This window comes from Thermobia domestica, chromosome 18 (genome assembly GCF_964235325.1).
Source record: "Thermobia domestica chromosome 18, izTheDome1.hap1.1, whole genome shotgun sequence".
Lineage (NCBI taxonomy): Eukaryota > Metazoa > Arthropoda > Insecta > Zygentoma > Lepismatidae > Thermobia > Thermobia domestica.
In genome coordinates, this window is record NC_137471.1 from 11,093,431 (window position 1) to 11,110,724 (window position 17,294).

General features: G+C 36.3%; 1 protein-coding gene across 3 annotated transcripts in view; it reads right to left on the reverse strand.

Moving 5' to 3' along the window:
* The window catches only part of LOC145675697 (ATP-dependent translocase ABCB1-like), a 209,857-nt gene extending 192,797 nt beyond the window's left edge, over nt 1-17,060 (reverse strand). For 2 of the 3 annotated variants that reach the window (XM_081746306.1, XM_081746304.1), the window contains exon 1: nt 16,260-17,060. The gene's annotated coding sequence lies outside the window, so the exon portion shown is untranslated. The remainder of the gene's footprint in view (nt 1-16,259) is intronic. The other variant, XM_081746305.1, reaches the window with a different exon arrangement.
* Nucleotides 17,061-17,294: the final 234 nt, after the last annotated feature.

Here is a 17,294-nt window from a genome sequence, read left to right on the forward strand (position 1 = left end):
TATACCCTCTCCTCCCCACCACGTAGCGGGTCTGAATTTGGATTTAAATGGCATCAGAAATGTCACTGTTTATCTTAACAACCCCAAAACTATGGATTGGACATTAAAATCAGTCATTATCGATCATTTTCAAATATCTCCTCTTTCTCCTCCTAAGTTGGACCGTCAAAGTTAAATGATAAAAAATATCCCTCGTCCGAACCTCATTTATGTGGCAAATTTGATCGAGACCGGTCGGGTGGTTCAAGAGTTATATATATATATATCCCTACCCCTACCCTACGTTGTACAGTCAAAGTGAAATGTTAAAAACACTCTCAGGCCTGAACCTCATCCATGTTAAAAATTTGAGATCAGTCGGGTGATTCAAGAGGTACGAAGTCACAAACATAGTGACTTTCATTCTTATATATAGATTTCGATGCAATAACTTACCAAAATAAACTGCAAGAACTTATAAAATTTAATCTACATGTTAAAGAAGTGAGGTAGTTAGTTTGTAGGTTTTATTTCTTTTACTTTTATTTATTTAATTATTTACTTTCTTTTACATTTACCAGTAAACGACTTAGTTTTTTTAAAAATCCTTTATTTAATAAAAGTATAGGCAGAATTATGGAGAAATTATTGCATAAGAATTCTGCAGAAGGAAAGCTGCTAATTATTCTGGTAAGTGGAAGGTCTTTGTTTGATGTTAAAATTTATTATACGTATATATACATTTATTATGTAGACAAAATCTACTGGTGAAATCCTCACACCTTTAAAAAAACATATGACGAAAAACGCGTTGTTTGCAAAGTTATGAGATGCCGAAATCGAGAAAATTGAAACTTTGAGGCTGCCTAGCTTGAAAACTATGAGAGCTATCAAAGGCGGTTAAAGAAATATTGGAGCAACTATTACGCTAAGTAGATAACTATGTTTCAGAGTTGGGACGTATCGGCGCAACAGAGTTTAGAAACGGGGCTGTGGTATAGGTTCCGCTCTTCCACTCCTTGAGGCTGGGCAGCCTCAAAGTTACAATTTTCTCGATTTCGGCATGTCGTAACTTTGAAAAAACTCGTTTCTCGCCATATGTTCATATGGACTTTTTTATTGTTTAGGTGAGAGGATTTCAGCAGTGGATTTTGGCTACATAATAAATGAACGCCCTACATTTCGTAACTTTCTGCAATATTTATTCCTTCTTATCATAAAATTTCAAGCGAAATCTACTAACGTTATGACATTCTTCTTATAAAATCGAATCATGTCATTGAGTCAGGGTCAGTTATTCAAATACACTAAGCAGCACTACAGAATCAAGATAGATAGTTAAAATAGTGGACTTTGATGCTAGTCTCATCTAATATTTCATCACATATTAGCTCTATCTTCAGCAAAAAGTTATTTATAATAAAACATTTGAATAAGTGCAGTGTTCGAAGTGGAAAAAAGCAGAGGTGGTATGTTCTGTTACGATTTTGACTAGACATACCGACTATCTAATTATTGAAATACTGTGAAGGTATGTTGAATAAAATATTGCATTTCTATTTACACAGTGACTCGAAACCATGGGATAACTTTCCCTAGTTAAGGGTGGGATATGGAGAGGCTTTGCCCACCCCTGCAACTTTTTGCGAATAATATATATATATATATATATATATATATATATATATATATATTTCCATATGTTGTATTATATATAGAGAATTATACACGAAAATGTTCTAAAATGGATTTTTTTAAAAACAATTTTTAAAAGCAATTTCCCGCGGGTAAACTCCGGACTCCCCACTCGACTGACGTATTCCAGACCTCCGGAGATTATTATCCAATTATTGAAAAGATGCAAAAATAACGTTTTAATGAAAGTACATAAGCTCCATCAATTTAATATTCTTGACACACCAAACAGTAACCTAATACTTAAGCAAAATAAAAGATTTTTTTTTTATTCCATAAACTATATTTTTTCTCGTAAATACCGAACTCAGTTATGTATTTCTTTACCACAGACAAAAGAAGTCCCGGCGAACTCATAACACTACTTTCCGATTTCAGTTTAAACGAGTCGCCTCATACACTGCCTTTTCTTTGGATTCGGCCCATGAGTGACTCCTGTCATGTGACCCTTATCTGTAACCAACACTACCAACGCGAGTTCAGGCGTAGGAGCAAGGTTTGAACATCTCAGTAGACACCTCATTTTGAAAACAGAAGATATGGAAAATGTAATGAAAATGTTGATGTTGCCAATTTAGAAATTATTTTTACGTAAGAAATAAAATCTTTGACGTGTAAAGTAATTTGTCAATTACTGTGTGTAAAAAGTGATTTTTTAAAGGTATTAGCATCCATGTCTTGATCATTGAAAAACAAGAGGTGGTATGGCATATCACCGCATACCATCTCACTTCGACCGCTGAATAAGTGCATAAATAAGTAAATCATTAAAATATGGCATGTAGTGTCTGATGTTTTGTGGGCAAAATTAAAAAAAAAAAATAGTAAAAAGATGTCACTACAGCTCTCAATTAGGAATGATTTCGACTGACATCGTACAGACCTAATGAAGACGAGTGGATCATAATGTAGCAATTAGTAAACCGAAGTTTTATGTTGACATAGAGTAATTAAATGGTAACAGCTGTCAATGAGCCACGCCGTGCCACTGTTTTGTAATAAGGAAAGAAACAAAATTATCAAAGGTGCAATTCATTTCATTATGAGTTATAAATATTTCAAATAATGTATTCACTTTTATAGACGAATTGCCAACTTTTCCATATTATAGCTATGAGATTTTTCAGTATTTTACGATTTAAAAAAATATTAATTATAAATCCAAAGATACGGATATTAAAAAAAAGGCCTTTTATTTTATAGAAAGTTATTTGTTAAAGTTCAAGAGTTACATTTAGAATCAACACTACCAGACAATTACTGAAACTTACATTAAGATTAAGAATAAGGATTGAGGAGTAATACACATATTGATGAATTGTGCCATGCTCGGAACATTGAAAATAACGAAGAAAAATTTTACGTAAGAAAATTAGGATTTCCACTTTTTGAGGTAAATTTTAGACTTTCAGTCAAACAGCTACTGCTTCCTTACTATTTATCGTAGGATCATTTTTCATACCTTTATATATATATATATATATATATATATATATATATATATAACATCTTTTCCAACGGTACCACTCGCTTATCCGTATTATAAACCAGAAACGGGAAAATCGGAAAAGACAGGGAGTTTTTTTGAAATATTTTTCTTTCAAAATGTTTGCGCCTCTATAGCCCGGACCGGAGTTCAGGTAGGGATATGAAAATATTTAAAAAATACTGGTCTAAATTATGATAAAAGGAGAAAACAACGAGCCTTGCGGGGCTTCTAAGCCCCAGCGCTCGCTCGGCTATATTTTATGAATTAAGTAACATTAGAGATCTTATATGTGCAAGAGTGGGAGAGAAACTAAAAGCTACCCCACACCAGTTTGTTGCTTATAGTTTCCTAAATCCAGTGTCTGAATTGTACAAACCGTAAACCTGTCATTGCAGTGAATGATATAAAGAAACTAGTGTAATTTAACATAGTTTTCAGCAACATCCTCGTTTTCGCGCATACTTATCATCGCTGACGCGCCTGATCCATACGGGCGCACCACTCGCTATTGTTCGGACTCTTCTGTCCTGACTCGACTAGATAGAATTCGTGTTTTTGTGGTAACCTAATACAGGTTGGTTTGTATTTTTATGGCATATTTCCGGACGCAGTATTTACACGCAAAACGGTGAAGGTCTCACCGAAGAATTGTTAAGAAACAATTTCTATTATAGTAACAGTGAATTTCGTGGTAAATGACTTTTTAACATTTTTAAGCCTGGAATTACTCTACGGCACACTCAATTTTCTTCCTTGCACACACATTGACTATAAACACTACTAGGCCTACTTGCACTAGAATATTTTCCGAACATACTTTTTCTTATGTGGTGTTGCGTAACATGTGACTTGAACATCAGTGCATTATTTGTACACGGAACAGGGGATGAAACTGCGGATGCGGAAACCAAGGATGTCACGGGCTAAAGCTTTACACAAAAGATGATAATGAAACAGTTAAAGAAACTTCAATCCACAATTATAAGCAATACGCACCTTATAAGTCTACTTAAAATTATAATAAGAAATGTACTTACCTATAATAATCTTCACGTAGTCTTCTATTTCTCTTAAAAAAGCAGACGCTTCCATTTGCGCAACACGCATTCACTTTCTCATCTAATAACAGTATCTTAAGACAGTGCTTCCAACCACGAAATGTATGACTAAAAATATTTAATAATTCTTCACATTATTTTCGATTAAACCAGAAGAAATAATTAAAAAAACATTTTTTATAGTTATTTTCTTTTGTGTAGCTTAATATCCATTCTCTTTTTCAAAATATGTTACCAACTTTAAGCAGCACAAAAGAGCGTTTGCCAAATGCTGGATACACTGCTCTAAAATACCGAAATTTCACCTGAAAAATCCATTCTGGTAAAGGACCTGTAAACTTTACGGTGAATTTTCTGTGAAACCACCTGAATTTTTAAGAGTGTACATCATAGTGGCACTGAAAAATCATAGTTAGCATGCTATATTTAAATGCTATCATGTTTCATAATAGCCCTATATAGTGTTTCATAATAGCTCCACACTGTGTTTCATAATAACCCCTTGACTTTTGACCCACGTTGCCACTTTACCGTGCATCATTTCACACATTACTTACATGGTCTGAAAAGTCCAAAGCAACCTCTATAAGAATATATATATTTAGTTAATTGGTGAAGCATTTGATATACGAGATATAACAAAAATTTTGCAAGAAAAAATCAAAGTTTTTTCGTTCAAAAATGGATGCTTTTAGATTATATTTTTCTCTCAAAAACTGTCGTACTTTAGATATTTGACATATATGGAATAGACATAGCAATAAATTTACTTCCTTGTTATATTTTTCGAAACTTCAGAAGTCATAGAGTTCTGGAAAAACAGGGCTGTTTCACAACAGCCCGACTGTGTCCGTGTTTCACAATTACCCCACTTGACCCTACTAGTTCGACGAAGACTTTAGAGGAACCGACTTGTGTTTCCCTTTGATATGATTTGTGAAATCATAGCAAACACATTTCAGGAATACATTGGTCGAATTTGAATTCAACGTCGAAAAAAATAAATTCACAATTATGCGCCGAGGCTAAAGAAGACGGTGATGATGAGAAATATAGGAAATGGTGGAATGAAGAAAGTATGAGAAAACGGGGCAACCCCGAGAAAACCCATGAACATGGTGTTTGTCCACCACAAAGCTCACTTAGAGCGAGCTGAAGTCGAACCAGGGACCCACGCACCAGAATTGAACGCTCTATCATTGAGCACCGCGGCTTCCTGTTTTTGATATGGATTCAACATTCCAACAATAGATTCCATCTCAGCCTTCATACCGAAAATTATAAATTTACCACTCCCGGTTTTAATATTGGATTGACATACAGAGTTCGCCAGAAAAATGTATATATTCTTTGTCATCCTGTATTATGATACTGGCATTGACAATTGCTCTGAATTTTAATTATGTTCTAGTATAGTTTTTCGCCCAACAGGTGTCGGCATTATCAATTATTTTCAGTTAAAATTATGTTGTAGTACGATTTTTCGCTCAATAGATGTCAGTACTATCAAGCAGGACGTCTTGTTGTAGGCGTTCTTCCGGCATTTCGTTCCATGCGCCACAAATTTGTCAAGAATGCGTTCGATTGTTAGCCGGGTTGGTGATTCAGTACCAAGCTCCCCTCTCTACTGACGCTACACTTCGATGGCATTACCAAACCTGATAAAATATCTCAAAACGTACTTAAGAGCCTGCCTTACTAAAAATAATACAAAATATACCATTTTTCTTCTGCTTGTTTATTCATCAGTGAAAGGAGATAATGAAATGCAAGTTACCACAATCATAGATAATGCTATTCTACAACAGAAAATATGAACCTGAAGAATGTTCAGTGTTGCCATCCATAGAAATTACAGTGTTGCCAGAAAAACAATTTCCCTAATATCTAAGTTAAGGCAGCGAGTAGAGGAACAAACTCAACTGCATTTGGTTACGTATCATATTGTTTTGGTTTCCTGTGAACTACTTTTTAAATAATAGTTGTATTTAATTTGTAATAAACAAAATAGTTTTAACATACAATTACTAAAACTAAATAATACTGTTAATTAAAAAGTTGTTCACAAGAAACCAAAACAACATGATACATAATGAAATGCAGTTGAGTTCATTCCTCTACTCTTTGTCTTAACTTAGATTTTAGGGAAATTGTTTTTCTGGCAACACTGTAATTTCTATGGATTGCAACACTGAACATTCTTCAGGTTCATATTTTGTGTTGTAGAATAACATTATCTATGATTGTGGTAACATGCATTTCATTATCTCCTTTCACTGACGAATAATCAAGCAAAAGAAAATGGTAAATTTCGTATTATTTTTAGTAAGGCAGGCTCTTAACGCTGCTCGAACGTCAAGTGTGCTCCTGGCATTTTTTGTTTATCTCACTAACCGTGCTGACAGTACCGACATCTGTTGAGCGAAAAACCGTACTACAACGTAATTTTAGCTTAAAACAATTGACAATGCCGACATCTGTTGGCCAAAAACCATATTACAACATAATTAAATTTCAGAACTGTCAATGCTAGTATCCTGACACAGGATAACAAAGAGTATATATATTAGCGTACTGTGTCGTTTGGAAGGTGTGGCGGATCTTGAGGCAAATCACATCGGTAACAAAACCAGAATTTTGTTGTTACAAGCTAAAGGAAGAAACATCTAATATACTAATTCTTGTGTACTGTTGTCTGAAACTGTACGAAACTTTCTTCCCTTAGTTTCTAAAAATAACATTTTACTTTTAACCAATGAGACTTCTCTCAAAAGCCACCACTGTTTACAAGTGAACTACACGAAACATAAAAAGAACAGAGATGGAGTGGGTCAGTGGGTCATGGGTCTGCAGCATGTGACTCACTGTGACCCACCGATCCACCATGATCCACTCTGACCCACCGACTCACTTTGCTTAGTGCATTGTAGACAGCATCTTCTGAACACTGGTGGATTTTACTGTTTTACTTTCAAGGCCTCCCTTTTTCTTTCCTTTTCATTTGTTTCTATTTACTTACCTGAGGTGAGCATATATAAGTGTAAAAGGACTCCAGGCACTGTTGGTAATAACTAGAGACCGGATGTTTAGGCATTAAAAACCTTGAAAATAGGAAGGCAAATAGGCCTTCCTATTAAAAAAGGAAAATTTAAAAAATAGGCAGTAAAATAGGCATATATATATATATATATATATATATATATATATATATATATATATATATATATATATATATATATATATATATATATATATATATATATATATATAGTAATGTACTACGTGCTTCTGTTTACAAACACCTAATATACAGTATGGCGCTAAATTCATTGTACAAAAGCAGAGGAGTAATTCCTGAGAGTAAAACAAACAAAATAGTTCCAATAAACATAGGGCGAAAACCCCCATCATTTACGTGTTATAGGCTGCCGAAAACATGGAAAAATGCATTCTAAAGATCCATATTTCCAAAACTATGGGACCTACCTTGGTCTGGTCAAGACTTCATTTAGGAACTAGTATGTGCCCTATCCAAAAATGCGTGTTTCAGAATCCTGAGGTGCTTCCACAACAATCTTTATAGAGGCAGTTTGACTACGGGCCTATGATATAAAGTACAGTAGAGCGTCGATTATCCGAAGTAATTGGGGGACATGGGTGTTCAGAAAACTGGTTTGTTTGGATAATCGAACTGTACTGTACTGCACTGCACTGCACTGTACTGGACTGTACTTCTACAGCCAGTGCCAAACCGACAGAAGTGTGCTGATTGTTGAAACACAGCGACTGGCGGCTTGGCCGGTCAGCAGCGCCTTATGAAGGCCCCATTAGAAGCAATGTTCCGCCAGCGGTGGCTCAGTGCGGCGACTACTGTGGGAAACTTTGTTTGGGAGTGAGGGGGATGATGGACGGTATGGTGGGAGAGTAACAGGTGCGAGCGAGTACACAGTTCGGTTAAGCAGTCGTTCGGTTGACCGACGTTCGGATAATCGACGCTCTACTGTACTCTCCAACTACCTCCCTAAAAATTGTTGCATGAGTACCTTAGGATTCTAAAACATGTATTTTTGGATAGAGCACATACTAGTTCCTAAGTGAAGTCTTGACCCGACTACAGTAGGTTTCATTGTTTTGGAGCTATGAAGCTTTAAAACTCATTTTTTCATGTTTTCGGCAGCCTATAACACGTCAACTATGAGGTTTTCGTCCTATGTTTATTCGAACTTTTTTGTTTGTTTTACTCTCAGGAATCACTTCTCTTCTTTTGTACAACGAATTTAGCGCCATACTGTATATGGGTGAGTGTTATTTATATTATATAAATTATATATTTTCCGAATGTAGGCTTATTTTGAAGAAAATGCAAGTAGGCTACATTAGGCACTAAAGCAATTATTTAGGCAGTAAGGGGAGAAATATTCAAAATAGGCAAAATAAAATTGGCTTAAATCGAAACTATAATTCTATATAAACTTTAAAACGTTAATTTTGATAATATCTTTAATATTAAAAAATAGGCATTTTGCCTAACATCCGCTCTCTATTGTGCTGCCAAAATGTCTTGAGCCGTGGCAAAAATGCGAACTGACGCTCACACCCACGCGTTGAGCGAATAATGGTTCAGCTGTTGCTAAGCGAGAGAAAGCGAGTGGAATTCCTTCAGCCGATAGCAGCGCTTGCAACGGAAGACTAGGGATCAAGTCAATGTGGCATATTTATAGTAATAACCTACGAAAGAGACCGGCCTCAGCGCTTATCGACTTTCGTTTCTACATAAAGCGTTTCTCTCAATACCTTCGATTTCGATTCGATATCAAAAAAATGAAGAGCAAGAGAACGTAGAGTCCCATTGCGTACCAACTTTGCGGACTCTATTCCAATGCAAAAGCTGGAACAAGCAATTCTAAAGGTACTACGTCTATTATCGCAAACTAATGCCCTTTTATTTCGTTACGTTGGCGCAAACCTGTACAAAATCAGACTCGTTGAGTTCATTAGAATTGAGTAGAGAGTATGTTTTGAGATATTATGAGTGATATATTATATATATATATATATATATATATATATATATATATATATATATATATATATATATATATATATATATATACATTTGCAAAGTGAATGAGAGAAAATGTCAGTAAGTGGAGAATATGAACATAATATAATTCCTATTAAAGAATCTTCTATGTCAGTGATCTTGTGAAAATTAATGTGTTATTAAGGAACGTCTGTCTTGAAAATAGAACAAACCGAGGGCATGAGAGTTCTGCATGCATTGGTTCAAAACAATTATTTGTAGTTGTTGAAATAAAGAGCAGCATATAAAAAATATTTGTCTGATTCTGTTTTTAAAGAGGAATTAAGTGACACACAAAATGACTTGATTGAATGCTTGTCATGTGTTTTGAACAATATAATTAAAGGCAAAATTTTCCAAGCAGAGTTTGTTTCAGTACAAGTAGACTACACAACATATGTTTCTTGTGAAGCGCATATAATGTGACAGTCAATCTTCCCCACCCGATCACGCCCAATTAAAACAATTAAATTGCATTACGACCAATTAAGATCAGCTATGAGTCATATTCGTGAATTTCATTATAAAAATTGAGATCCGGATCGAATAAGTGATGTCGATGGACTACAATTACGTTAAATTTATGTGAACTTGTCTTCTTGTGTTTCTGTAGTAAAATATTTATGTCTAATCTGTTCATTTTATTATTATTATTATTAATAATAATAATAATAATAATAATAATAATAATAATAATAATAATAATAATAATAATAATAATAATATATTATTATTATTATTATTATTATTATTATTATTATTATTATTATTATTATTATTATATTAGTAGTAGTACTAATAGAAGAAGAAGAAGAACACTGGGTCTACCCTCTTGAAACTATCACCCTTCGCCACTGGATATAAGACTTCACGTTCGAATGTGTGCGTCATTAGCTTTTTTTTTTTTCGTTAGAAATTATCGACAGTGGTTGGCTGTCTATTGAAGAAGATATCCCCTAAGCTTAAGCAGTTCTGTGACTATTTCATTGACCAGTGGCTAGAAAATTCTACAGTTCCAGTAAGCATGTGGAACTGTCATGAAAGCGCCATAGAACAAATAATCCCGCAGAGAGTTGGAATAATAGATGAAATACTCTGCTAAACAAGCAAAATCCTCATGTCATCGAATTAGTCCGTTTTCTCAAGTTAGAAGCCAGGAAGTTTTTATGCAGAGTTGTTCTGACGCGTGATTAGTGTCATACGAAAGAGTTCGACTAACATATGTTTCCTAGAGTAGTCAGGCTTTTAGTATGATGCTAATCATACGTCAAAACGACTCTGCATAAGGCAGTATGTGTCATAGCATTTTTTAAAAATTTTCTTTTACGGGGTTGGGGAGAAGCGGCACCTTCTATATGGAAAGTTGATAGTAGTTTGATTTGAAGAAATAATCGAAAACGATCGATATTAGTTAAGAAACAATTATTAATTGAGAAATAAAAACTACACTGTTTCACATTTTATATCCACTGCTTTCTATTATAATAATTGCTGAAGCTTGTGTTTATATATGGAGAGTTCAGAGCACAAAGCAATCAAGCCTTAAAGTTGTGAGAAAACTGACAAAAATTTCTCAGTTACAAATAAAATTTGTACTGTAAGCTTAATTACATGGACACTTTAAGTTTGTACCAAGGATGTTATAAAATAGAGGATCTGCCCATACAACAAAATCGTGAAGCCATACGTCACAGCTTCGCCACACCTATTCTGCCCACTCCGCTCCACTAAGATTGTAATGTTTCGAGCCAACGATCACGGCGGAAGCGAGAGTAGCCAATCAGACGTGCCAGCTTGGACGATGCTCGGTTGTTTTTTTGGCTTCATTGAGTTCATATGATTAAGATACTTATGGGTAGATCCTCTATTTTATAACATCCTTGGGTTGTACGGTATACTTAATTATATGGATAATTTTACATTTTTCCCCCCCTTACGTTGGTCTACTACTCTGCCGTGTCGTGACAAAACGCTGTAACTTTGGCGGAGAAGTTTTGCGAAAATGAGCCGTAAAGTTTTCATTCGAAAATGTGATCTGTATCGTGTAGAACCAGTGTATCTTGACTTTGGAAACACGTGGTTACATGTAATGTTACGTAAAGGCATGTTGTGTGACTAAATTTGGTGAAAATTGATTCGTTGACCATTATTGCCTAGTTACACTGGTTTTACACGATACAGATCACATTTTCGAATGAAAACTTTACGGCTCATTTTCGCAAAACTTCTCCGCCAAAGTTACAGCGTTTTGTCACGACACGGCAGTACTTGATTTGAGGCTTTCAAATTACATCCTATTTTCCACTGAATAGTATCTGTAATTCAACAAAGAGATAATTATTGAAATTCATCAATTAATCGTAATTTCGCCAATGACAAACACTTTATCATTGATACCGTAAAGATCAAATCCACCGGTATTGTAACAGAATGGTGCTTGAGCGATTGACCGTAGAAATTCAAACTACGATTAGTGATAATTTCACAGCCTTGTTTTATTACAAGTGTAAACTCTTTAGTCAGTAGAGTTGATGGCGTGGATCATTGGTCAGAGTTGATGACGATGGGTTTTGGTGGGTCAGAGTGGTTCATGGTATGTGATGGGTCACTGTGGGTGGTGGGTCAAGCTTCCATTGACCCACACCATCTCTGGAAAAGTCTCACTGATTGGGAAAAAGCTAAATTGATATCATAGCTTTCGTAAAAATAAAATGAAATGCATTAAATAATAAATAAAATCTGATTTCGATGGACATATCATGTTTTCCTTTGACTCTTTAATAACTCTTTGGTGCACAATCAAAAGGGCTTAAATCAGAAAATTATTCAGTTGAGCCAAAACAAACTTCGAAATATATAAATGTAAGCTAGGGATGGCCAGAATTCTCTGGAATCGGAAATTTCACTTTCTGGATTTCGGAAAAAATCCGGAATTTAGAAAATTCCGGAACTTTTCCGAAATCGGAATTTTCTAAATTTCTGTTTCTTCGAAATCCGGAATTTTTCCAAAAGCAGAATTTTTCTGAAATCCGGAATTTTATCGATAGCGGAATTTTTCCGAAATCCAGAATTTTTCGAAATCCGGACCGGAATTGGCCATCCCTAATGTAAGCCCTTAAAACCAAGAAAGAGTTCCAATAGGCCTATGGCTTAAGGCACACGGGTCATTGCACTAACAAGGAGAAGGCACACTTTAATAAGTGAACTTAAGGGCCATTTTTTGCGATGTGGTAGTACACATTTAAAGAGTTAATATTACAACCTGGGAGAGCGCAATGGGCAAAAATGACGGAGAAAAACAGTCTTAAAGTTTTCTACTCGACGCATATATCGTGCGATGCGCAAACTTATCAAGTGACGGCGTGGCGGAATGAGGAGAATCAGCGACTCAAGTACAAAGGGGGGGGGGGGCGGTGGCTCAGTGGTAGAGCGTTCACCTCTGGTGCTTGGGGCCCCGAGCTCGATCCCAGCCCCCGCCAAGTGAACCTTGTGGTGGACAAACACCGTGTGCGTGGGTTTTCTCGGGGTTCTCCCGTTTCCTCCCACTTTCTTCATTCCACCATTTCATTCATTACTCATCATCACAGTCTCCTTTAGCCTAACCGGCATAACCGTGGGACGTAAAACTCAAAGATTTCATTTTCATTTTTCAAGTGCAAAGGGTCCCGGGTTCGATTGTCGTTTGAGTCAAACTTTTTTTTCTTGTTTTTTTGCTTCAACCAATAAAGTAACCATTTGTAACTTTAAGTAAAATATTAATTCACCATATGTTTATAATGAATAAAACAATAGAAATTTTCAATCACTTGTAAATCTTTTGATGTTCCATGTTAACTAGGAACAAAATTTAATCTCTTGCGTAAATATTATTGTTACTGCAGTCGTTGTGTAAAAAATGTTCTTGAAGCTTCGTGTCTGCATCTGTTGACAGTGTGAGAATTACAAGGGGAATGAGGGGGAAATCTGCTTTGGTTATAGCAACATCCAGTATTAGCAAAGGGGGTTTCCCCGCTCAACTCCTTTGTAAATCGCACACTGTCAACAGTTGTAGACACGAAGCGTCAAGAACATTTATTACACGACTGTCGTCAAGGGCGACGATCATGGGGGCCGGGGGGTCCATCCCCTCCAAGCTCATGTGGGCCCCATGTATTTTTATGAATATGTATTTTCATGTGTATTTTTTATTGTTACATGTTTTGTATGTATTTTTTATGAATGCCCCCCCCCCAATTTACAGAGAAATTGGCGTTGTTGACTATCGTAACCATAATTTAACTCGTGATATCAGTATATTTACGGAATAGATTAAATTTTCTTGCTAGTTAACATGGAACATTGAAAGATTTTACAAGTGATTTTAAAATTTCTACTGTTTTATTCATTATAAACATATGGTGAATTAATATTTTATTTATAGTTACAAATGGTTACTTTATTAGTTGAAGCAAAAAAAAAAAAAAACAAGGATTGACTCGACCGGGAATCCAACCGGGACCCTTTGCATATGAGTTGCACACTTTACCCACTCTGCCAAGCAGTCACTCGATAAATTTGCGTCGAACTGTATATGTGGCGAATAGAAAACTTTTGAAGACGGTTTTTCTCCTTATTTTTGCCCATTGCGCTCTCCCAGTTTGTAATATTAACTCTTTAAATGTGCACTACCTCCTCGCAAAAAATGGCCCCGAAGTTCACTTACCAAAGTCTGCCTTCTCCTTGTAAGACATTCTGTATCAGGAGCGCATCCACGAGAGTTTCACCGGGTTCGGACCCCAAAAAACTTCGTATTCAACATACATTCAGTAGCGTACACAGGGATTTATTTCGGAAGGGGTCCAAACTAAATATGAGGGTATTTTAAGTTAAAATTCCTAAAACTGTCCCTAAAAAATTAGGCTAAATTTACACAGAAGTCGACATTTCGAAGGGGGGGGGGGTCCAGACCCCAGGACCCATCCCCTGCGTACGTCCCTGCATACATTCGTACACTTTCCTTATAAAACTATACTTGTTTAGGGGCCGCGGTGGCTCAGTGGTAGAGCGTTCACCTCTGGTGCTAGGAGTCTCGGGTTCGATCCCAGCCCCCGCCAAGTGAACTTTGTGGTGGACAAACACCGTGTGCGTGGGTTTTCTCGGAGTTCTCCCGTTTCCTCCCACTTTCTTCATTCCACCATTTCATTCATTACTCATCATCACCGTCTCCTTTAGCCTAACCGGCATAACCGTGGGACGTAAAACTCAAAGATTTCATTTCATTTCATATACTTGTTTAATAGGGAAATTGATGTAGCATGAACATTTGATTTTATACTTTATCTATACTCTTTCTCTTGTAAAAACAATTAGTTATAATTATCATTTTTTTTTCTGAAAATATAGATGGAAGTATTTGTACAATTACTTATCGGGTACAAAATAATAGCCGTTTAATGCTACATAGACGTAGTGGTTTGTAGCATTGTCACCCCCCAACAAAAATATCTGGATGTGTGCCTGTACTGTATGTCCATAATACCAAACAAAAGGTAGTGTTTTTGTGGTCAATAGCAAGGTGACCAGAACTTTTACTTTCAGAAACGGGACGCATAGGAATCGACGACCGGGGGGAGGGTGACTTCTACATTACATTTTGGGACTCAACAGTGTTTTCAATTTACAAAATACACAATTCACGAGCAAGAATGATAGCACAGTGTTCCTAATTTCAGTACTACCCAACAATACTTTTAACTACTTCAACACTCAGAATTCCCACTCAATTCCTACTTGAATCACAGAACACTCAATTCTCATTTGAATATTCAGAAGTTCTATAGCACGGCCAACAAGAGATGGTCTCTGACGTTTCTTACCAGATTCGGTGGGACATTGCAGCCTCTACTTTGATACCAGTGTTACCAACCACGATCACTCTGTCTTATACCATTAATTAAATTGCCACTACAGTTGCACCGAAAAAAACCTTGACACGCGAGTAGTGGCAATGTCACTGCGAGCTGTCAGAGACGTTCTCTTACTGGACGCACTATAGGCACGGCTGAACCTTCCCAATGCGTGTTGGTACGGAAGAGTGTAGAATTAGCATTGACCATTTATATTTTGAATAATAATTACGGGTTATAGTTAAGGAGCCGTACTTCCCATTTAGGGAAGGACGAGAAACGCCATACTTTCAGGAATTATTCATTGACTATCTAGGATGTTAAAAAGTAGGTAATAGACTGAGTTCTTGCCCTTGTACTTAGGGTGTTTAGGTAGTGCAGCAGTAAGATGTATCCTCGTGCACAGGAGATGAGAAGTAGCTGTTCTTAACTATTACCTAATTACGGGACACCTGGGTCATGTTTGCTTAAAAACGGGACATTTAGGCGTCCCGTTTGAGAATCAGAAAAAACGGAACAACGGTTGAAAATAAGGGACTGTGCCGGTTAAAACGGGACGTCTGGTCACCTTGGTCAATAGTGTATTACAAAGTTCAAACGGACAAAAAGTAACTTAAATTCTTTAGACCATGCACCAAAGAATTATACCAATCTTCAGCTTGAATCGATCATTTTCAATGAAAACTAGTCCCTCTAAATAATCTTATGGGCGCAACCTACGCACTAAAACCCACCGGTGGTCACCCCTAGATTATGGGATCAATTCATTCACCAAATCTTTAAAAAAAATTAAAAAATCACGCTTTTCGCTCGCTTGTAGTACGCACCACTAGTATAAGAAAGTACTTTCCTTTGACTGTCACCAGTGGCGTATTTACGATTTTGTTTCGGGGGGGCTTTGCTAACTTTATTCCTGGAAATGTGAAAATTCTGCAAACTATTTCATTTACTTTAATATAGTAAATAAAATTCGGGGGGCTTAAGTAGGCCGGAAGCCCCCCTAAATACACCACTGACTGTCACACATAAAAATTAGAAATAATATATAGTATAATGTTACAAATACTTACGTACAGAAATATCCAGTCCTAATGATTTTTTAAAATTGAACTTCGAAGATATGTGTTCAACAATTCATGGTTATTCCATTGATTCGAAGTAGAATCTCCCCTTATTCGTTAGCAGATATTTTCTTATTTACGTTCAAGAAAAATTCTTACACTGATATTAACATTGTTCACATAACTGCAATTCATGTTTCTTCTTGCACACTATACAGCCGTTCGTTCGCAGTACCTTGGTAGCAACAGCTTTTACGAAATGTTATCTTCAAATAAGTTTGAGTGGTGTCTGATGAACCCTTGCGTGAAACATGCACCGGCAACTAACCACACCCTAATTCGATGAAACTATTTAATTTTCTGCCTTCCGCCAAAGAAGGTCAAACTCATTATCTAAAAATAAAAAGTCCATCATAAGATAAAACTCATGTTTGTTTCAATTAGCACCACAAAAAGACTAAATAAGTAACACCGAAAAGGTTAATGGTTGAAAGGGGTTGAAAGATTATGTTGTCCTATTTAACTAGATGAAAGCCTGTTGCAAAAAAGAGCTTTTTCCCCTTTCTTTGTATTCTGTGCATTTCTTTCCGCTTTCACTTTCATTGTGTGGTCGTTTCCAGAGCTCGTAAAGCACGACATTTACCCTTTCGATCGATCTTCTTGGACGAATCGTTATCTTCGTCAGCACTACGCAAAAGAGGAATTCCTACTGAGCTAGGCGTCTCGTACCAGGTGACTACCACTCTTCTGTATTGATATAAATATGAATGGTGACATGTGAAGGACATAGTTAATGTATCTCAGGTGGCGTACACAGGAGGGGGGTGGGTGGGATCTGACCAGGATTACGTTCCTTCCCACTTCCTTTATTTTACCGCTTGTTACATTATTGTTCACTTTCTTCTGTTCATTCCTATCACCATTACGCTTAATATACAAGAGGACGTAATACGGGATAAACGGGTTCGAGTCCCGGAGAGAACTCATGTGGTCCGGATCACACTTTAAGCTGTGAGTCCATGTCTCATAAAGCCTTAGTGGTGA